General features: G+C 39.9%; 21 non-coding genes across 21 annotated transcripts; all 21 read left to right on the forward strand.

Moving 5' to 3' along the window:
* The first annotated feature begins 7,563 nt into the window (after positions 1–7,563).
* Positions 7,564–7,635, forward strand: TRNAE-CUC (transfer RNA glutamic acid (anticodon CUC)). Its single transcript has one exon. It is a non-coding gene; the product is annotated as a tRNA-Glu (tRNA).
* Positions 7,636–8,117: 482 nt separating this feature from the next.
* Positions 8,118–8,189, forward strand: TRNAE-CUC (transfer RNA glutamic acid (anticodon CUC)). Its single transcript has one exon. It is a non-coding gene; the product is annotated as a tRNA-Glu (tRNA).
* Positions 8,190–9,229: 1,040 nt separating this feature from the next.
* Positions 9,230–9,301, forward strand: TRNAE-CUC (transfer RNA glutamic acid (anticodon CUC)). The gene has a single exon. It is a non-coding gene; the product is annotated as a tRNA-Glu (tRNA).
* Positions 9,302–9,784: 483 nt separating this feature from the next.
* On the forward strand, positions 9,785–9,856 carry TRNAE-CUC (transfer RNA glutamic acid (anticodon CUC)). Its single transcript has one exon. It is a non-coding gene; the product is annotated as a tRNA-Glu (tRNA).
* A 483-nt stretch (positions 9,857–10,339) lies between these two features.
* On the forward strand, positions 10,340–10,411 carry TRNAE-CUC (transfer RNA glutamic acid (anticodon CUC)). The gene has a single exon. It is a non-coding gene; the product is annotated as a tRNA-Glu (tRNA).
* A 483-nt stretch (positions 10,412–10,894) lies between these two features.
* On the forward strand, positions 10,895–10,966 carry TRNAE-CUC (transfer RNA glutamic acid (anticodon CUC)). Its single transcript has one exon. It is a non-coding gene; the product is annotated as a tRNA-Glu (tRNA).
* A 485-nt stretch (positions 10,967–11,451) lies between these two features.
* Positions 11,452–11,523, forward strand: TRNAE-CUC (transfer RNA glutamic acid (anticodon CUC)). Its single transcript has one exon. It is a non-coding gene; the product is annotated as a tRNA-Glu (tRNA).
* Positions 11,524–12,006: 483 nt separating this feature from the next.
* On the forward strand, positions 12,007–12,078 carry TRNAE-CUC (transfer RNA glutamic acid (anticodon CUC)). Its single transcript has one exon. It is a non-coding gene; the product is annotated as a tRNA-Glu (tRNA).
* Positions 12,079–12,561: 483 nt separating this feature from the next.
* On the forward strand, positions 12,562–12,633 carry TRNAE-CUC (transfer RNA glutamic acid (anticodon CUC)). Its single transcript has one exon. It is a non-coding gene; the product is annotated as a tRNA-Glu (tRNA).
* Positions 12,634–13,118: 485 nt separating this feature from the next.
* TRNAE-CUC (transfer RNA glutamic acid (anticodon CUC)) lies at positions 13,119–13,190 on the forward strand. The gene has a single exon. It is a non-coding gene; the product is annotated as a tRNA-Glu (tRNA).
* A 483-nt stretch (positions 13,191–13,673) lies between these two features.
* Positions 13,674–13,745, forward strand: TRNAE-CUC (transfer RNA glutamic acid (anticodon CUC)). Its single transcript has one exon. It is a non-coding gene; the product is annotated as a tRNA-Glu (tRNA).
* A 485-nt stretch (positions 13,746–14,230) lies between these two features.
* Positions 14,231–14,302, forward strand: TRNAE-CUC (transfer RNA glutamic acid (anticodon CUC)). The gene has a single exon. It is a non-coding gene; the product is annotated as a tRNA-Glu (tRNA).
* A 483-nt stretch (positions 14,303–14,785) lies between these two features.
* Positions 14,786–14,857, forward strand: TRNAE-CUC (transfer RNA glutamic acid (anticodon CUC)). Its single transcript has one exon. It is a non-coding gene; the product is annotated as a tRNA-Glu (tRNA).
* A 483-nt stretch (positions 14,858–15,340) lies between these two features.
* TRNAE-CUC (transfer RNA glutamic acid (anticodon CUC)) lies at positions 15,341–15,412 on the forward strand. The gene has a single exon. It is a non-coding gene; the product is annotated as a tRNA-Glu (tRNA).
* A 485-nt stretch (positions 15,413–15,897) lies between these two features.
* On the forward strand, positions 15,898–15,969 carry TRNAE-CUC (transfer RNA glutamic acid (anticodon CUC)). Its single transcript has one exon. It is a non-coding gene; the product is annotated as a tRNA-Glu (tRNA).
* A 483-nt stretch (positions 15,970–16,452) lies between these two features.
* On the forward strand, positions 16,453–16,524 carry TRNAE-CUC (transfer RNA glutamic acid (anticodon CUC)). The gene has a single exon. It is a non-coding gene; the product is annotated as a tRNA-Glu (tRNA).
* A 482-nt stretch (positions 16,525–17,006) lies between these two features.
* On the forward strand, positions 17,007–17,078 carry TRNAE-CUC (transfer RNA glutamic acid (anticodon CUC)). Its single transcript has one exon. It is a non-coding gene; the product is annotated as a tRNA-Glu (tRNA).
* Positions 17,079–17,561: 483 nt separating this feature from the next.
* TRNAE-CUC (transfer RNA glutamic acid (anticodon CUC)) lies at positions 17,562–17,633 on the forward strand. Its single transcript has one exon. It is a non-coding gene; the product is annotated as a tRNA-Glu (tRNA).
* Positions 17,634–18,116: 483 nt separating this feature from the next.
* On the forward strand, positions 18,117–18,188 carry TRNAE-CUC (transfer RNA glutamic acid (anticodon CUC)). Its single transcript has one exon. It is a non-coding gene; the product is annotated as a tRNA-Glu (tRNA).
* A 483-nt stretch (positions 18,189–18,671) lies between these two features.
* Positions 18,672–18,743, forward strand: TRNAE-CUC (transfer RNA glutamic acid (anticodon CUC)). The gene has a single exon. It is a non-coding gene; the product is annotated as a tRNA-Glu (tRNA).
* Positions 18,744–19,783: 1,040 nt separating this feature from the next.
* TRNAE-CUC (transfer RNA glutamic acid (anticodon CUC)) lies at positions 19,784–19,855 on the forward strand. Its single transcript has one exon. It is a non-coding gene; the product is annotated as a tRNA-Glu (tRNA).
* Positions 19,856–20,438: the final 583 nt, after the last annotated feature.

The following is a 20,438-nucleotide window of genomic DNA, read 5'->3' on the forward strand; positions in this document are numbered from 1 at the left end:
TATGGGCTTGATTTCCCGAGATACTACCGCACTTTCTAGTGCATCAACTTTACAAGGTATGTCAAAGACATTCGCATACAGCAATGAGGATGCGTTAAGGATTGTACAGAGTGCAACTTATGATTCAGCGTTTTTAAGTACTCCATCAATGGATGCCTTGAAGAGGCAATATGAAAGTGAAGCTAAAAGAAAGATTTCACTGGAGTTACATCTATCCACATTATTGGAGTACTACAAGGCACAGAGAATCCCCAGAGGCTTAAGATCACATTTACGCCCGAATATGTTTCCTAATAATGAGTACTTCTGTACGAAGTTTGAACACATATCTAATAAATATGCCTTCGATTTAATACTTCTCAATGTGGAATATCTACAATCAGAAATTGCATTGATTGAAAATAAATTGAAGGAAGTTGAAGTGTCAATTGTCCAATCTTCCAATGAGCTAATTTTTGGTTCTCTAAAGGAGAAAATCTCCATGAATTTGGATAGAGTGAAGACCGAGATAGAGAGAACGAAAAGAGATAAATGGCATCGGGATTTGGAGGACTATCGCAATGGAAAAATCTACAATTGGCAAAATATGAATTCATATGGTCCTTCCCAGAGGCGGAGAAAACCGAGGAAATTGGGGAGTGGCAACCTGTTATACACTACCGGTGATTCTGATTCAACCGATGACGCCAATCATGCACCTTTTCTAGACAAAGGTCCACTTGGAAGTATGGACGGTCTAGGAGGGGTGGACGGAAACACCAACGGCAACGCAAGAGGCCGATTTCGTTCGAGATCGAGACCCCCAATGAGGAGGAACCCTCCAAGAACGAAAATATAGTGGTAAATATCTCATCTATAGACCTCACGAATGACCAACTTCAGGTGTTACAGAAGGGTCTTTCATTTTGTCTTGATACTGATGTTGATTGGTTCCAATTGGATCTTGATCTTAAAAGTTTTTTTAGACGTCTGAACCTTAAAGTAATGTTTTCCAAAGATAATGTTACTGTCTGTGAGAAAAGTGATTCTGATTGTATGTTTCAGTCTAGCAAATTGGGTCTTAGACCAACTAGCACATATATGCCTCCCTCTAGCCCGATTATTGATACGTTTTCAAAGATTGTGTTAGATGAGATTAAATCATTAAAAGAGAGTACTATACATGATACAAGGAGTAATTTGAATCTTACAAATAAGGAAAGGAAGGCTTTAAAGGAACTTATGAATAATAAGGAGATTACCATAAAGCAGGCCGATAAAGGTGGAGCCACGGTCATTTTGGACAGTAGTAAATATGAGTCAGAGATTTATAGTCAATTGGCAGATAGTGAGATATATCAATTATTACCTAGAGACCCCAAGTTAGAGCTATTGAAAGAGATCAAAGGTATTATTGATGTTGCAGTGGAACAGGGTATTATTGACCAACAATTGGGGAAGTTTCTGAAGGTGGAGGAACCAATTACTCCGATATTATATACACTACCTAAGATTCACAAAAATCTCCATGCCCCCCCAGGCAGACCAATTGTGTCGGGGAGGGGTTCAATTTTTAATAATATTGCAATCTTCCTTGACAAAATCCTGAGAGAACATGTTTTGAAGGCCTCGTCTTACATTAAAGATACAACAGATTTTTTACATAAATTACAACTGATTGAGGCCAGTGGTCCTGTATTACTTGTATCATTTGATATTGTATCTCTATATACTAGCATTGAACATAATAGAGGTTTAAGGGCAATAGAGAAATGTCTCGCCAGCACCGGATGTGACCCAGGGTGTAGACGCTTCATCCTCCAGCTGTTGGAGCTGGTACTAAGGAAGAATTATTTTCTCTTTGGTGACCAGTTCTATTTACAGCTAAGGGGGACGGCGATGGGGTCCAATGTGGCCCCAACGTACGCGAACATCTTCATGTCCACCTTTGAGGAGGAATATGTCTACACCTCCCCCCATATGGGTCACATCCGCTGCTGGTGGAGATTTATTGATGACATTTTTGTCATATGGGAAGGTGATAGGTTGGGTCTTGATCAGTTTTTGTTAGAACTTAACACTCATATTCCAGCTCTTCAATTTACCATGGTTTGTTCTGATCGAGAATTGCAATTTTTGGACACTTTGGTACAATGGAAAGACGGAGTATTTTCCACAGATTTATTTGTGAAACCCACAGACAGAAATAATCTCCTTTTATATAGTAGTAACCATCCTAGACACATGATTGAGTCGTTACCATGGAGTCAATTATTGAGGGTAGATAGGATTGTGTCAGATACTACACAGAAACAAATTAGGTTGACTCAGATGTGTAATAAATTTAAGAAGAGAGGTTATCCTAGGAAACTTGTACAGAAACATAAGGATAGACTAGACAATAGTTTGGAATCCAATATTAAGGGTGTACAAGTTGAACGTATACCATTTATATCAACTTTTGGCAATTTGAGTGGTCGCATAGGTAATATTCTGCGAAAGAATTGGCCTATAGTGTCCAAGGGACATAATGAGATTGACACGTTGAGAATACCACCCATTATGTCATATCGGAGGACTAAGAATATCAAAGACACTCTGGTTAAGTCAGACGTGGGTAGTAGAAAGAAAAATACACAATTACTACTTTGCCCCCCCAAAAATGGTAATTTTCCCTGTCTGAATTGCTGCAATTGCAATAATATTGTGAAAGGGAATAGTTTTCAGCATCCACATACGGGGAGGATCTTTAATATCAGACACAGATTTACGTGCAATTCAGATTTCGTTGTATATATGATTACATGTCCTTGCTCATTGATTTACATAGGAGAGACAACTATGCCTATTAAATTGAGAATTAATAAGCATAAAAGTACAATCAGAAAGAAAATGATGGAACTTCCATTACCAAGGCATTTTATTGAAAAGAATCATCAGTTAAATCAATTGAGATTTAGGGTAATAGATTGTGTCCCGATACTCAGGAGGGGAGGGGATAGACAGAAGCTATTGAAAAAGAAAGAATTACGTTGGATCTTTGAGTTAGATTCCCTATACCCCAAAGGTTTGAATCTAGAATACAAGATAATTCCTGGACTCTGAAATCCCATTGCTGTTTTTAACATTTTTTTAATTTTAATATTGTACACTTGATGGGTGATTTCTGACACATTGTTTAGCATCTATTTTTTGCATCGTCTTGTATTCCTGAGGATCTTGATATTTTTGGAATATTTCTTACAGATTTGAGCATGTTCGTGATGGAGGTTTATTCACCACACGCCAGCGGATTTATGATCAGAACGAAGATTATAGCGGTTCCTTTCATGTTGGCATCCATCTGTATTTTTTATGCAATGTTTTTGAGTATAGTGGTTTTTTGATTGGGTGGGCTATGGTTGATGCTCTATCATCATTATATAAATCTCGTGTTTTGTGCGGTATAGGTGTCCGACATGATTTGTTGGACAGATATTACGAGCATTCCCTAGAAAGTCTTTTAATCACTTTGAGTGATTCGATTTATGTAGGCTAATTAACACTAAAGAGTATTTGATGACACTAACTTTTAGTGATTGATATCATGTAGTAATATGAACCTGATCCCTTCTCCTTCCGTCTGCCCTGTTCACATGTGACTTAACATCACGGAATGAAGGTGTTTTTATCATCATTACATAAATCTCGTGTTTTGTGCGGTATAATTGTCCAACATGATTTGTTGGACAGAAGTTACAAGCATTCCCTAGAAAGTTTTTGAATCACTTCGGTGATCCGATTTATGTAGGCGGTTTAACACTAAACAGTATTTGATGACATTAACTCCTAGGGATTGATATCATGTAGCAATATGAACCTGATCCCTTCTCCCTCCGTCTGCCCTGTTCACATGTGACTTAAACAGAGTGAAGGCGTTTTTAATTATCGAATTAATTTTGCCTCAAAAATATACAGATTTGGAGCTGCAGTATGATGGATTCTTGTTATGACTGAGGATGTCTTATATTTAACTTCTAGTGATTGATATCATGAAGCAATATGAACCTGATCCCTTCTCCCTCCGTCTGCCCTGTTCACATGTGACTTATACAGAGTGAAGACGTTTTTAATTATTGAATTAATTTTGCCTCGAAATATACAGATATGGAGCTGCAGTATGATGGATTCCTGTTATGACTGAGGATGTCTTACATTTATACATACTTTGATTACCATTTTTGATCGAACGCTGGTCTTTATTTTTGCACAGCAGAGATGATTGATTGCTGAGCATGCACAGTAGAGCTCTGTGATCGTAGCTGGAACCTGGAGTGTGGTGAACTTTCCTCCTTCACTTTTCTATTGTAATAACAATGATTGTTATATTATTGATGATGATGTATTAAAGATGTATTACACATTGTAGTTTTGCACGTTTTTGAAGATTATATAACTATTTGATGTATGTCATTAAGACTAATGTATGCTTCACCTGGGAGACCAGATTCACGATGTTCACTGGTTGGAATGGGCCATGTGATCATTTGTATTCACCCATTTATAACGATGTTTTTAGACATAATGTTAGGCTTGACAAAGACCCTTCACTCACTATGGGTCGAAACGTTGCTTGTCGTTTGTGGATGTCTTGACAATAAAACCACTTTGATGATTTGAAGACGTGTGCTGTTGTCCTACTACTTCTTTGGATATACATCGTGCTGGAGTGGGTTTGCCTGGCTTGACAGCGTGCACCGCACCATACTCGGGACTAGTGCTGCTTCAAAAATCTCCTTTTTACTGATAAATGGTGTCATTTCTTATCCCCCTTTTGGTCCACACTCCGCGCCTTTGTAGTTTGGGGGAATTTTGCTGGGAAAGTATTATCCTGGTATAATACGGGCACCGTCGCTTCCAGCGGATATGTTTGGGCCCTCCCCTTCCTGGTTCCCTAATTTTAGGTCCTTGATAAATCGCCTCTTGAAACTGAAGAAATGTTCCCCTCGGGCACAACTGCATATTTTTTTATTTCCTGACTTATTTGAGCCATAACTAATTTTATTTTTCATAGACGTAGCGGTATGAGGGCTGGTTTGTTGCGGGACGAGCTGTAGTTATTATTGGTACCATTTTGGGGTACATGCAACTTTTTGATCACCTTTTTATCCTATTTTTTGGGATGCCAGGTAAACAAAAAAACGCACAGCTTTTTTCGTTTTTTTATACAGCGTTCACCACGCATTATAAACTACATGTTAACTTTATTCTGCGGGTCAGTACGATTCCGGCGATACCTCATTTATAGCACTTTTTTATGTTTTAAAACTTTTTGCACAATAAAATTACTTTTGTAAAAAGAATGTATTTTTTCTGTCGCCAAGTTGTGAGAACCATAACGTTTTAATTTTTTTGTCGACGGACGTGTATGAGGGCTTGTTTTTGCGGGACGAGCTATAGTTTTTACCATTTTTGGATACGTGCGACTTTTTGATCACTTTTTATTGTAATATTTGTAGGGCAAAGTGACCAAAAAACAGAAACTCTGGTAACGTTTTTTACGGGTTTTTTTTACGCTGTTCACCGCGTGCAATAAATAATATAATATTTTGATACCTCAGGTCGTTACAGTCGCGGCGATACCAAATACATATGGTTTATTATTATTTTTCAATAATAAAGGACTTGATAAGAGTAAAAGGGGGATTGTGTTTTATTTGATTACTTGAAACTTTTATTGTTTTCAAACTTTTATTTTTTGCACTTTTTTTTACACTTTTTTTATACTTTTTTTACACTTTTTCTCAAGTCCCACTAGGGGACTTGAAGGTCCAACGGTCAGATTTTTTTTTTTCTAATACATTGCACTACCTATGTAGTGCAATGTATTAGATCTGTCAGTCATTCACTGACAGCAAGCCGTTTAGGCTTCGCCTCCCGGCGGGGCCTAAATCGGCTTCCGTAATGGCAGAGCAGGAGACCATTGTGTCTCCTGTTGCCATAACAGCAGTCGCCAGTCCCGATTGCCTGTCAGGGCTGGCAATCTGCTAGTAACCGCTACGATGCAGCAATCGCTTTCGATTGCTGCATCGAAGGGGTTAATGGCAGGGATCGGAGCTAGCTCCGGTTCCTGCCGTTACAGGTGGATGTCAGCTGTACAGTACAGCTGACCTCCACCGCTGATGACGCCGGATCAGCTCCTGACCCGGCGCCATCTTGCCGGCAGCTACGGAAGCCGATCAGGCTCCGCCGCCGGGCGGATCTTGACCGGCTTCGGTGCTAGGCAGACCGGGAGGCCAGTATTAGGCCTCCGGTTGCCATTGCAGCCACCGGAACCCCGGCAATTTCATTGCTGGGGCTCCAATGAGCTGCAAACACCTTAAGTGCAGCGATCGCATTTGAGCGCTGCACTTAAGGGGTTAATGGCGGGGATCGAAGCTAATTTCGGTCCCCGCCGTTACAGTCGGATGTCAGCTGTAAGATACAGCTGAGATCCGACGATGATGGCACCGACTCAGCTTCTGAGCCGGTGCCAAACGTTTGACGTACATGTACGGCATTTTGCGGGAAGTCAATGCTTTCCATGACGTACATGTACGTCAAATGTCGGGAAGGGGTTAATGTTTCTGGATGAAAGTGCTTTAGTGGCCAAAAATCTGAATGTGCCTTTTCTTCATTTTGCACAAGATACTATTTTGGCTTTAGGTTTTGAATAATTACCATCTCTCCCTTATCACTCCATGTTGTCAAGGAAGTCAGAAGCACCATTGTCCTCTCCGTCAATTTGGCTTTCCTTCATTTTTGATTGATAATGTTTTGGCATTCAATGTAAAAGAGCTGTGGCCTTCAAGTCTGGTGGAAGAAAAAAGCCATGAAAATAGGAAAGAAAAGTACCCCATTTGAAGTTCAAACTAAGACTGACACACTACCTACTGCACTAGCGAGACCAGACATTTTCACCCCACCGCAACATGGATAAATTAAAGCAAGTAATGACTTTTTACTTTATTAATTTTTTTTTTTATATTACATACACAAAACCTTATCTGCTCCCATATGGTCTAGCGGTTAGGATTCCTGGTTCTCGCCCAGGTGGCTGGGGTTCGACTCCCGGTATGGGAATGAGCCTCCATTTAGACTTGGACCTGCATTCGATGGTCCAGTGGGTCAGTTTAATGTTTCTGGATGAAAGTGCTTTTGTGGCCAAAAATCTGAATGTGCCTTTTCTTCATTTTGCACAAGATACTATTTTGGCTTTAGGTTTTGAATAATTACCATCTCTCCCTTATCACTCCAAGTTGTCAAGGAAGTCAGAAGCACCATTGTCCTCTCCGTCAATTTGGCTTTCCTTCATTTTTGATTGATAATGTTTTGGCATTCAATGTAAAAGAGCTGTGGCCTTCAAGTCTGGTGGAAGAAAAAAGCCATGAAAATAGGAAAGAAAAGTACCCCATTTGAAGTTCAAACTAAGACTGACACACTACCTACTGCACTAGCGAGACCAGACATTTTCACCCCACCGCAACATGGATAAATTAAAGCAAGTAATGACTTTTTACTTTATTATTTTTTTTTTTTATATTACATACACAAAGCCTTATCTGCTCCCATATGGTCTAGCGGTTAGGATTCCTGGTTCTCACCCAGGTGGCCCGGGTTCGACTCCCGGTATGGGAATGAGCCTCCATTTAGACTTGAACTTGCATTCGATGGTCGAGTGGGGCAGTTTAATGTTTCTGGATGAAAGTGCTTTTGTGGCCAAAAATCTGAATGTGCCTTTTCTTCATTTTGCACAAGATACTATTTTGGCTTTAGGTTTTGAATAATTACCATCTCTCCCTTATCACTCCAAGTTGTCAAGGAAGTCAGAAGCACCATTGTCCTCTCCGTCAATTTGGCTTTCCTTCATTTTTGATTGATAATGTTTTGCCATTCAATGTAAAAGAGCTGTGGCCTTCAAGTCTGGTGGAAGAAAAAAGCCATGAAAATAGGAAAGAAAAGTACCCCATTTGAAGTTCAAACTAAGACTGACACACTACCTACTGCACTAGCGAGACCAGACATTTTCACCCCATCGCAACATGGATAAATTAAAGCAAGTAATGACTTTTTATTTTATTCATTTTTTTTTTATATTACATACACAAAACCTTATCTGCTCCCATATGGTCTAGCGGTTAGGATTCCTGGTTCTCACCCAGGTGGCCCGGGTTTGACTCCCGGTATGGGAATGAGCCTCCATTTAGACTTGAACTTGCATTTGATGGTCGAGTGGGTCAGTTTAATGTTTCTGGATGAAAGTGCTTTTGTGGCCAAAAATCTGAATGTGCCTTTTCTTCATTTTGCACAAGATACTATTTTGGCTTTAGGTTTTGAATAATTACCATCTCTCCCTTATCACTCCAAGTTGTCAAGGAAGTCAGAAGCACCATTGTCCTCTCCGTCAATTTGGCTTTCCTTCATTTTTGATTGATAATGTTTTGCCATTCAATGTAACAGAGCTGTGGCCTTCAAGTCTGGTGGAAGAAAAAAGCCATGAAAATAGGAAAGAAAAGTACCCCATTTGAAGTTCAAACTAAGACTGACACACTACCTACTGCACTAGCGAGACCAGACATTTTCACCCCATCGCAACATGGATAAATTAAAGCAAGTAATGACTTTTTACTTTATTATTTTTTTTTTTTATATTACATACACAAAACCTTGTCTGCTCCCATATGGTCTAGCGGTTAGGATTCCTGGTTCTCGCCCAGGTGGCTGGGGTTCGACTCCAGGTATGGGAATGAGCCTCCATTTAGACTTGGACCTGCATTCGATGGTCCAGTGGGTCAGTTTAATGTTTCTGGATGAAAGTGCTTTTGTGGCCAAAAATCTGAATGTGCCTTTTCTTCATTTTGCACAAGATACTATTTTGGCTTTAGGTTTTGAATAATTACCATCTCTCCCTTATCACTCCAAGTTGTCAAGGAAGTCAGAAGCACCATTGTCCTCTCCGTCAATTTGGCTTTCCTTCATTTTTGATTGATAATGTTTTGGCATTCAATGTAAAAAAGAGCTGTGGCCTTCAAGTCTGGTGGAAGAGAAAAGCCATGAAAATAGGAAAGAAAAGTACCCCATTTGAAGTTCAAACTAAGACTGACACACTACCTACTGCACTAGCGAGACCAGACATTTTCACCCCATCGCAACATGGATAAATTAAAGCAAGTAATGACTTTTTACTTTATTATTTTTTTTTTTTATATTACATACACATAATCTCATCTGCTCCCATATGGTCTAGCGGTTAGCATTCCTGGTTCTCACCCAGGTGGCCCGGGTTCGACTCCCGGTATGGGAATGAGCCACCATTTAGACTTGGACCTGCATTCGATGGTCGAGTGGGTCAGTTTAATGTTTCTGGATGAAAGTGCTTTTGTGGCCAAAAATCTGAATGTGCCTTTTCTTCATTTTGCACAAGATACTATTTTGGCTTTAGGTTTTGAATAATTACCATCTCTCCCTTATCACTCCAAGTTGTCAAGGACGTCAGAAGCACCATTGTCCTCTCCGTCAATTTGGCTTTTCTTCATTTTTGATTGATAATGTTTTGGCATTCAATGTAAAAGAGCTGTGGCCTTCAAGTCTGGTGGAAGAGAAAAGCCATGAAAATAGGAAAGAAAAGTACCCCATTTGAAGTTCAAACTAAGACTGACACACTACCTACTGCACTAGCGAGACCGAACATTTTCACCCCATCGCAACATGGATAAATTAAAGCAAGTAATGACTTTTTACTTTATTAATTTTTTTTTTTATATTACATACACAAAACCTTATCTGCTCCCATATGGTCTAGCGGTTAGGATTCATGGTTCTCACCCAGGTGGCCCGGGTTCGACTCCCGGTATGGGAATGAGCCTCCATTTAGACTTGGACCTGCATTCAATGGTCCAGTGGGTCAGTTTAATGTTTCTGGATGAAAGTGCTTTTGTGGCCAAAAATCTGAATGTGCCTTTTCTTCATTTTGCACAAGATACTATTTTGGCTTTAGGTTTTGAATAATTACCATCTCTCCCTTATCACTCCAAGTTGTCAAGGAAGTCAGAAGCACCATTGTCCTCTTCGTCAATTTGGCTTTCCTTCATTTTTGATTGATAATGTTTTGGCATTCAATGTAAAAGAGCTGTGGCCTTCAAGTCTGGTGGAAGAAAAAAGCCATGAAAATAGGAAAGAAAAGTACCCCATTTGAAGTTCAAACTAAGACTGACACACTACCTACTGCACTAGCGAGACCAGACATTTTCACCCCATCGCAACATGGATAAATTAAAGCAAGTAATGACTTTTTACTTTATTATTATTTTTTTTTATATTACATACACAAAGCCTTATCCGCTCCCATATGGTCTAGCGGTTAGCATTCCTGGTTCTCACCCAGGTGGCCCGGGTTCGACTCCCGGTATGGGAATGAGCCACCATTTAGACTTGGACCTGCATTCGATGGTCGAGTGGGTCAGTTTAATGTTTCTGGATGACAGTGCTTTTGTGGCCAAAAATCTGAATGTGCCTTTTCTTCATTTTGCACAAGATACTATTTTGGCTTTAGGTTTTGAATAATTACCATCTCTCCCTTATCACTCCAAGTTGTCAAGGACGTCAGAAGCACCATTGTCCTCTCCGTCAATTTGGCTTTTCTTCATTTTTGATTGATAATGTTTTGGCATTCAATGTAAAAGAGCTGTGGCCTTCAAGTCTGGTGGAAGAGAAAAGCCATGAAAATAGGAAAGAAAAGTACCCCATTTGAAGTTCAAACTAAGACTGACACACTACCTACTGCACTAGCGAGACCGAACATTTTCACCCCATCGCAACATGGATAAATTAAAGCAAGTAATGACTTTTTACTTTATTAATTTTTTTTTTTATATTACATACACAAAACCTTATCTGCTCCCATATGGTCTAGCGGTTAGGATTCCTGGTTCTCACCCAGGTGGCCCGGGTTCGACTCCCGGTATGGGAATGAGCCTCCATTTAGACTTGGACCTGCATTCAATGGTCCAGTGGGTCAGTTTAATGTTTCTGGATGAAAGTGCTTTTGTGGCCAAAAATCTGAATGTGCCTTTTCTTCATTTTGCACAAGATACTATTTTGGCTTTAGGTTTTGAATAATTACCATCTCTCCCTTATCACTCCAAGTTGTCAAGGAAGTCAGAAGCACCATTGTCCTCTCCGTCAATTTGGCTTTCCTTCATTTTTGATTGATAATGTTTTGGCATTCAATGTAAAAGAGCTGTGGCCTTCAAGTCTGGTGGAAGAAAAAAGCCATGAAAATAGGAAAGAAAAGTACCCCATTTGAAGTTCAAACTAAGACTGACACACTACCTACTGCACTAGCGAGACCAGACATTTTCACCCCATCGCAACATGGATAAATTAAAGCAAGTAATGACTTTTTATTTTGTTCATTTATTTATTTTTATATTACTTACGCTAAACCTTATCTGCTCCCAAATGGTCTAGCGGTTAGGATTCCTGGTTCTCACCCAGGTGGCCCGGGTTCGACTCCCGGTATGGGAATGAGCCTCCATTTAGACTTGAACTTGCATTCGATGGTCGAGTGGGTCAGTTTAATGTTTCGGGATGAAAGTGCTTTTGTGGCCAAAAATCTGAATGTGCCTTTTCTTCATTTTGCACAAGATACTATTTTGGCTTTAGGTTTTGAATAATTACCATCTCTCCCTTATCACTCCAAGTTGTCAAGGAAGTCAGAAGCACCATTGTCCTCTCCGTCAATTTGGCTTTCCTTCATTTTTGATTGATAATGTTTTGGCATTCAATGTAAAAGAGCTGTGGCCTTCAAGTCTGGTGGAAGAAAAAAGCCATGAAAATAGGAAAGAAAAGTACCCCATTTGAAGTTCAAACTAAGACTGACACACTACCTACTGCACTAGCGAGACCAGACATTTTCACCCCATCGCAACATGGATAAATTAAAGCAAGTAATGACTTTTTACTTTATTATTATTTTTTTTTATATTACATACACAAAGCCTTATCCGCTCCCATATGGTCTAGCGGTTAGCATTCCTGGTTCTCACCCAGGTGGCCCGGGTTCGACTCCCGGTATGGGAATGAGCCACCATTTAGACTTGGACCTGCATTCGATGGTCGAGTGGGTCAGTTTAATGTTTCTGGATGAAAGTGCTTTTGTGGCCAAAAATCTGAATGTGCCTTTTCTTCATTTTGCACAAGATACTATTTTGGCTTTAGGTTTTGAATAATTACCATCTCTCCCTTATCACTCCAAGTTGTCAAGGACGTCAGAAGCACCATTGTCCTCTCCGTCAATTTGGCTTTTCTTCATTTTTGATTGATAATGTTTTGGCATTCAATGTAAAAGAGCTGTGGCCTTCAAGTCTGGTGGAAGAGAAAAGCCATGAAAATAGGAAAGAAAAGTACCCCATTTGAAGTTCAAACTAAGACTGACACACTACCTACTGCACTAGCGAGACCGAACATTTTCACCCCATCGCAACATGGATAAATTAAAGCAAGTAATGACTTTTTACTTTATTAATTTTTTTTTTTATATTACATACACAAAACCTTATCTGCTCCCATATGGTCTAGCGGTTAGGATTCCTGGTTCTCACCCAGGTGGCCCGGGTTCGACTCCCGGTATGGGAATGAGCCTCCATTTAGACTTGGACCTGCATTCAATGGTCCAGTGGGTCAGTTTAATGTTTCTGGATGAAAGTGCTTTTGTGGCCAAAAATCTGAATGTGCCTTTTCTTCATTTTGCACAAGATACTATTTTGGCTTTAGGTTTTGAATAATTACCATCTCTCCCTTATCACTCCAAGTTGTCAAGGAAGTCAGAAGCACCATTGTCCTCTCCGTCAATTTGGCTTTCCTTCATTTTTGATTGATAATGTTTTGGCATTCAATGTAAAAGAGCTGTGGCCTTCAAGTCTGGTGGAAGAAAAAAGCCATGAAAATAGGAAAGAAAAGTACCCCATTTGAAGTTCAAACTAAGACTGACACACTACCTACTGCACTAGCGAGACCAGACATTTTCACCCCATCGCAACATGGATAAATTAAAGCAAGTAATGACTTTTTATTTTGTTCATTTATTTATTTTTATATTACTTACGCTAAACCTTATCTGCTCCCAAATGGTCTAGCGGTTAGGATTCCTGGTTCTCACCCAGGTGGCCCGGGTTCGACTCCCGGTATGGGAATGAGCCTCCATTTAGACTTGAACTTGCATTTGATGGTCGAGTGGGTCAGTTTAATGTTTCGGGATGAAAGTGCTTTTGTGGCCAAAAATCTGAATGTGCCTTTTCTTCATTTTGCACAAGATACTATTTTGGCTTTAGGTTTTGAATAATTACCATCTCTCCCTTATCACTCCAAGTTGTCAAGGAAGTCAGAAGCACCATTGTCCTCTCCGTCAATTTGGCTTTCCTTCATTTTTGATTGATAATGTTTTGGCATTCAATGTAAAAGAGCTGTGGCCTTCAAGTCTGGTGGAAGAAAAAAGCCATGAAAATAGGAAAGAAAAGTACCCCATTTGAAGTTCAAACTAAGACTGACACACTACCTACTGCACTAGCGAGACCAGACATTTTCACCCCATCGCAACATGGATAAATTAAAGCAAGTAATGACTTTTTACTTTATTATTATTTTTTTTTATATTACATACACAAAGCCTTATCCGCTCCCATATGGTCTAGCGGTTAGGATTCCTGGTTCTCACCCAGGTGGCCCGGGTTCGACTCCCGGTATGGGAATGAGCCTCCATTTAGACTTGAACCTGCATTCGATGGTCGAGTGGGTCAGTTTAATGTTTCTGGATGAAAGTGCTTTTGTGGCCAAAAATCTGAATGTGCCTTTTCTTCATTTTGCACAAGATACTATTTTGGCTTTAGGTTTTGAATAATTACCATCTCTCCCTTATCACTCCAAGTTGTCAAGGAAGTCAGAAGCACCATTGTCCTCTCCGTCAATTTGGCTTTCCTTCATTTTTGATTGATAATGTTTTGGCATTCAATGTAAAAGAGCTGTGGCCTTCAAGTCTGGTGGAAGAAAAAAGCCATGAAAATAGGAAAGAAAAGTACCCCATTTGAAGTTCAAACTAAGACTGACACACTACCTACTGCACTAGCGAGACCAGACATTTTCACCCCATCGCAACATGGATAAATTAAAGCAAGTAATGACTTTTTATTTTGTTCATTTATTTATTTTTATATTACTTACGCTAAACCTTATCTGCTCCCAAATGGTCTAGCGGTTAGGATTCCTGGTTCTCACCCAGGTGGCCTGGGTTCGACTCCCGGTATGGGAATGAGCCTCCATTTAGACTTGAACTTGCATTCGATGGTCGAGTGGGTCAGTTTAATGTTTCGGGATGAAAGTGCTTTTGTGGCCAAAAATCTGAATGTGCCTTTTCTTCATTTTGCACAAGATACTATTTTGGCTTTAGGTTTTGAATAATTACCATCTCTCCCTTATCACTCCAAGTTGTCAAGGAAGTCAGAAGCACCATTGTCCTCTCCGTCAATTTGGCTTTCCTTCATTTTTGATTGATAATGTTTTGGCATTCAATGTAAAAGAGCTGTGGCCTTCAAGTCTGGTGGAAGAAAAAAGCCATGAAAATAGGAAAGAAAAGTACCCCATTTGAAGTTCAAACTAAGACTGACACACTACCTACTGCACTAGCGAGACCAGACATTTTCACCCCATCGCAACATGGATAAATTAAAGCAAGTAATGACTTTTTACTTTATTATTATTTTTTTTTATATTACATACACAAAGCCTTATCCGCTCCCATATGGTCTAGCGGTTAGCATTCCTGGTTCTCACCCAGGTGGCCCGGGTTCGACTCCCGGTATGGGAATGAGCCACCATTTAGACTTGGACCTGCATTCGATGGTCGAGTGGGTCAGTTTAATGTTTCTGGATGAAAGTGCTTTTGTGGCCAAAAATCTGAATGTGCCTTTTCTTCATTTTGCACAAGATACTATTTTGGCTTTAGGTTTTGAATAATTACCATCTCTCCCTTATCACTCCAAGTTGTCAAGGACGTCAGAAGCACCATTGTCCTCTCCGTCAATTTGGCTTTTCTTCATTTTTGATTGATAATGTTTTGGCATTCAATGTAAAAGAGCTGTGGCCTTCAAGTCTGGTGGAAGAGAAAAGCCATGAAAATAGGAAAGAAAAGTACCCCATTTGAAGTTCAAACTAAGACTGACACACTACCTACTGCACTAGCGAGACCGAACATTTTCACCCCATCGCAACATGGATAAATTAAAGCAAGTAATGACTTTTTACTTTATTAATTTTTTTTTTTATATTACATACACAAAACCTTATCTGCTCCCATATGGTCTAGCGGTTAGGATTCCTGGTTCTCACCCAGGTGGCCCGGGTTCGACTCCCGGTATGGGAATGAGCCTCCATTTAGACTTGGACCTGCATTCAATGGTCCAGTGGGTCAGTTTAATGTTTCTGGATGAAAGTGCTTTTGTGGCCAAAAATCTGAATGTGCCTTTTCTTCATTTTGCACAAGATACTATTTTGGCTTTAGGTTTTGAATAATTACCATCTCTCCCTTATCACTCCAAGTTGTCAAGGAAGTCAGAAGCACCATTGTCCTCTCCGTCAATTTGGCTTTCCTTCATTTTTGATTGATAATGTTTTGGCATTCAATGTAAAAGAGCTGTGGCCTTCAAGTCTGGTGGAAGAAAAAAGCCATGAAAATAGGAAAGAAAAGTACCCCATTTGAAGTTCAAACTAAGACTGACACACTACCTACTGCACTAGCGAGACCAGACATTTTCACCCCATCGCAACATGGATAAATTAAAGCAAGTAATGACTTTTTATTTTGTTCATTTATTTATTTTTATATTACTTACGCTAAACCTTATCTGCTCCCAAATGGTCTAGCGGTTAGGATTCCTGGTTCTCACCCAGGTGGCCCGGGTTTGACTCCCGGTATGGGAATGAGCCTCCATTTAGACTTGAACTTGCATTTGATGGTCGAGTGGGTCAGTTTAATGTTTCGGGATGAAAGTGCTTTTGTGGCCAAAAATCTGAATGTGCCTTTTCTTCATTTTGCACAAGATACTATTTTGGCTTTAGGTTTTGAATAATTACCATCTCTCCCTTATCACTCCAAGTTGTCAAGGAAGTCAGAAGCACCATTGTCCTCTCCGTCAATTTGGCTTTCCTTCATTTTTGATTGATAATGTTTTGGCATTCAATGTAAAAGAGCTGTGGCCTTCAAGTCTGGTGGAAGAAAAAAGCCATGAAAATAGGAAAGAAAAGTACCCCATTTGAAGTTCAAACTAAGACTGACACACTACCTACTGCACTAGCGAGACCAGACATTTTCACCCCATCGCAACATGGATAAATTAAAGCAAGTAATGACTTTTTACTTTATTATTATTTTTTTTTATATTACATACACAAAGCCTTATCCGCTCCCATATGGTCTAGCGGTTAGGATTCCTGGTTCTCACCCAGGTGGCCCGGGTTCGACTCCCGGTATGGGAATGAGCCTCCATTTAGACTTGAACCTGCATTCGATGGTCGAGTGGGTCAGTTTAATGTTTCTGGATGAAAGTGCTTTTGTGGCCAAAAATCTGAATGTGCCTTTTCTTCATTTTGCACAAGATACTATTTTGGCTTTAGGTTTTGAATAATTACCATCTCTCCCTTATCACTCCAAGTTGTCAAGGAAGTCAGAAGCACCATTGTCCTCTCCGTCAATTTGGCTTTCCTTCATTTTTGATTGATAATGTTTTGGCATTCAATGTAAAAGAGCTGTGGCCTTCAAGTCTGGTGGAAGAAAAAAGCCATGAAAATAGGAAAGAAAAGTACCCCATTTGAAGTTCAAACTAAGACTGACACACTACCTACTGCACTAGCGAGACCAGACATTTTCACCCCATCGCAACATGGATAAATTAAAGCAAGTAATGACTTTTTACTTTATTATTTTTTTTTTTATATTACATACACAAAGCCTTATCTGCTCCCATATGGTCTAGCGGTTAGGATTCCTGGTTCTCACCCAGGTGGCCCGGGTTTGACTCCCGGTATGTGAATGAGCCTCCATTTAGACTTGAACCTGCATTCGATGGTCGAGTGGGTCAGTTTAATGTTTCTGGATGAAAGTGCTTTTGTGGCCAAAAATCTGAATGTGCCTTTTCTTCATTTTGCACAAGATACTATTTTGGCTTTAGGTTTTGAATAATTACCATCTCTCCCTTATCACTCCAAGTTGTCAAGGAAGTCAGACGCACCATTGTCCTCTCCGTCAATTTGGCTTTCCTTCATTTTTGATTGATAATGTTTTGCCATTCAATGTAAAAGAGCTGTGGCCTTCAAGTCTGGTGGAAGAAAAAAGCCATGAAAATAGGAAAGAAAAGTACCCCATTTGAAGTTCAAACTAAGACTGACACACTACCTACTGCACTAGCGAGACCAGACATTTTCACCCCATCGCAACATGGATAAATGAAAGCAAGTAATGACTTTTTATTTTATTCATTTTTTTTTTTATATTACATACACAAAACCTTATCTGCTCCCATATGGTCTAGCGGTTAGGATTCCTGGTTCTCACCCAGGTGGCCCGGGTTCGACTCCCGGTATGGGAATGAGCCTCCATTTAGACTTGGACCTGCATTCGATGGTCCAGTGGGTCAGTTTAATGTTTCTGGATGAAAGTGCTTTTGTGGCCAAAAATCTGAATGTGCCTTTTCTTCATTTTGCACAAGATACTATTTTGGCTTTAAGTTTTGAATAATTACCATCTCTCCCTTATCACTCCAAGTTGTCAAGGAAGTCAGAAGCACCATTGTCCTCTCCGTCAATTTGGCTTTCCTTCATTTTTGATTGATAATGTTTTGGCATTCAATGTAAAAGAGCTGTGGCCTTCAAGTCTGGTGGAAGAGAAAAGCCATGAAAATAGGAAAGAAAAGTACCCCATTTGAAGTTCAAACTAAGACTGACACACTACCTACTGCACTAGCGAGACCAGACATTTTCACCCCATCGCAACATGGATAAATGAAAGCAAGTAATGACTTTTTATTTTATTCATTTTTTTTTTTATATTACATACACAAAACCTTATCTGCTCCCATATGGTCTAGCGGTTAGGATTCCTGGTTCTCACCCAGGTGGCCCGGGTTTGACTCCCGGTATGTGAATGAGCCTCCATTTAGACTTGAACCTGCATTCGATGGTCGAGTGGGTCAGTTTAATGTTTCTGGATGAAAGTGCTTTTGTGGCCAAAAATCTGAATGTGCCTTTTCTTCATTTTGCACAAGATACTATTTTGGCTTTAGGTTTTGAATAATTACCATCTCTCCCTTATCACTCCAAGTTGTCAAGGAAGTCAGACGCACCATTGTCCTCTCCGTCAATTTGGCTTTCCTTCATTTTTGATTGATAATGTTTTGCCATTCAATGTAAAAGAGCTGTGGCCTTCAAGTCTGGTGGAAGAAAAAAGCCATGAAAATAGGAAAGAAAAGTACCCCATTTGAAGTTCAAACTAAGACTGACACACTACCTACTGCACTAGCGAGACCAGACATTTTCACCCCATCGCAACATGGATAAATGAAAGCAAGTAATGACTTTTTATTTTATTCATTTTTTTTTTTATATTACATACACAAAACCTTATCTGCTCCCATATGGTCTAGCGGTTAGGATTCCTGGTTCTCACCCAGGTGGCCCGGGTTCGACTCCTGGTATGGGAATGAGCCTCCATTTAGACTTGAACTTGCATTCGATGGTCGAGTGGGTCAGTTTAATGTTTCTGGATGAAAGTGCTTTTGTGGCCAAAAATCTGAATGTGCCTTTTCTTCATTTTGCACAAGATACTATTTTGGCTTTAGGTTTTGAATAATTACCATCTCTCCCTTATCACTCCAAGTTGTCAAGGAAGTCAGAAGCACCATTGTCCTCTCCGTCAATTTGGCTTTCCTTCATTTTTGATTGATAATGTTTTGGCATTCAATGTAAAAGAGCTGTGGCCTTCAAGTCTGGTGGAAGAAAAAAGCCATGAAAATAGGAAAGAAAAGTACCCCATTTGAAGTTCAAACTAAGACTGACACACTACCTACTGCACTAGCGAGACCAGACATTTTCACCCCATCGCAACATGGATAAATTAAAGCAAGTAATGACTTTTTACTTTATTCATTTTTTTTTTTATATTACATACACGAAACCTTATCTGCTCCCATATGGTCTAGCGGTTAGGATTCCTTCTTCTCACCCAGGTGGCCCGGGTTCGACTCCCGGTATGGGAATGAGCCTCCATTTAGACTTGGACCTGCATTCGATGGTCGAGTGGGTCAGTTTAATGTTTCTGGATGAAAGTGCTTTTGTGGCCAAAAATCTGAATGTGCCTTTTCTTCATTTTGCACAAAATACTATTTTGGCTTTAGGTTTTGAATAATTACCATCTCTCCCTTATCACTCCAAGTTGTCAAGGAAGTCAGAAGCACCATTGTCCTCTCCGTCAATTTGGCTTTCCTTCATTTTTGATTGATAATGTTTTGGCATTCAATGTAAAAGAGCTGTGGCCTTCAAGTCTGGTGGAAGAAAAAAGCCATGAAAATAGGAAAGAAAAGTACCCCATTTGAAGTTCAAACTAAGACTGACACACTACCTACTGCACTAGCGAGACCAGACATTTTCACCCCATCGCAACATGGATAAATTAAAGCAAGTAATGACTTTTTATTTTGTTCTTTTATTTATTTTTATATTACTTACGCTAAACTTTATCTGCTCCCATATGGTCTAGCGGTTAGGAATCCTGGTTCTCACCCAGGTGGCCCGGGTTCGACTCCCGGTATGGGAATGAGCCTCCATTTAGACTTGAACTTGCATTCGATGGTCGAGTGGGTCAGTTTAATGTTTCTGGATGAAAGTGCTTTTGTGGCCAAAAATCTGAATGTGCCTTTTCTTCATTTTGCACAAGATACTATTTTGGCTTTAGGTTTTGAATAATTACCATCTCTCCCTTATCACTCCAAGTTGTCAAGGAAGTCAGAAGCACCATTGTCCTCTCCGTCAATTTGGCTTTCCTTCATTTTTGATTGATAATGTTTTGGCATTCAATGTAAAAGAGCTGTGGCCTTCAAGTCTGGTGGAAGAAAAAAGCCATGAAAATAGGAAAGAAAAGTACCCCATTTGAAGTTCAAACTAAGACTGACACACTACCTACTGCACTAGCGAGACCAGACATTTTCACCCCATCGCAACATGGATAAATTAAAGCAAGTAATGACTTTTTACTTTATTCATTTTTTTTTTTATATTACATACACGAAACCTTATCTGCTCCCATATGGTCTAGCGGTTAGGATTCCTTCTTCTCACCCAGGTGGCCCGGGTTCGACTCCCGGTATGGGAATGAGCCTCCATTTAGACTTGGACCTGCA

The sequence above is a fragment of the Rhinoderma darwinii genome, chromosome 3 (genome assembly GCF_050947455.1).
Source record: "Rhinoderma darwinii isolate aRhiDar2 chromosome 3, aRhiDar2.hap1, whole genome shotgun sequence".
Lineage (NCBI taxonomy): Eukaryota > Metazoa > Chordata > Amphibia > Anura > Rhinodermatidae > Rhinoderma > Rhinoderma darwinii.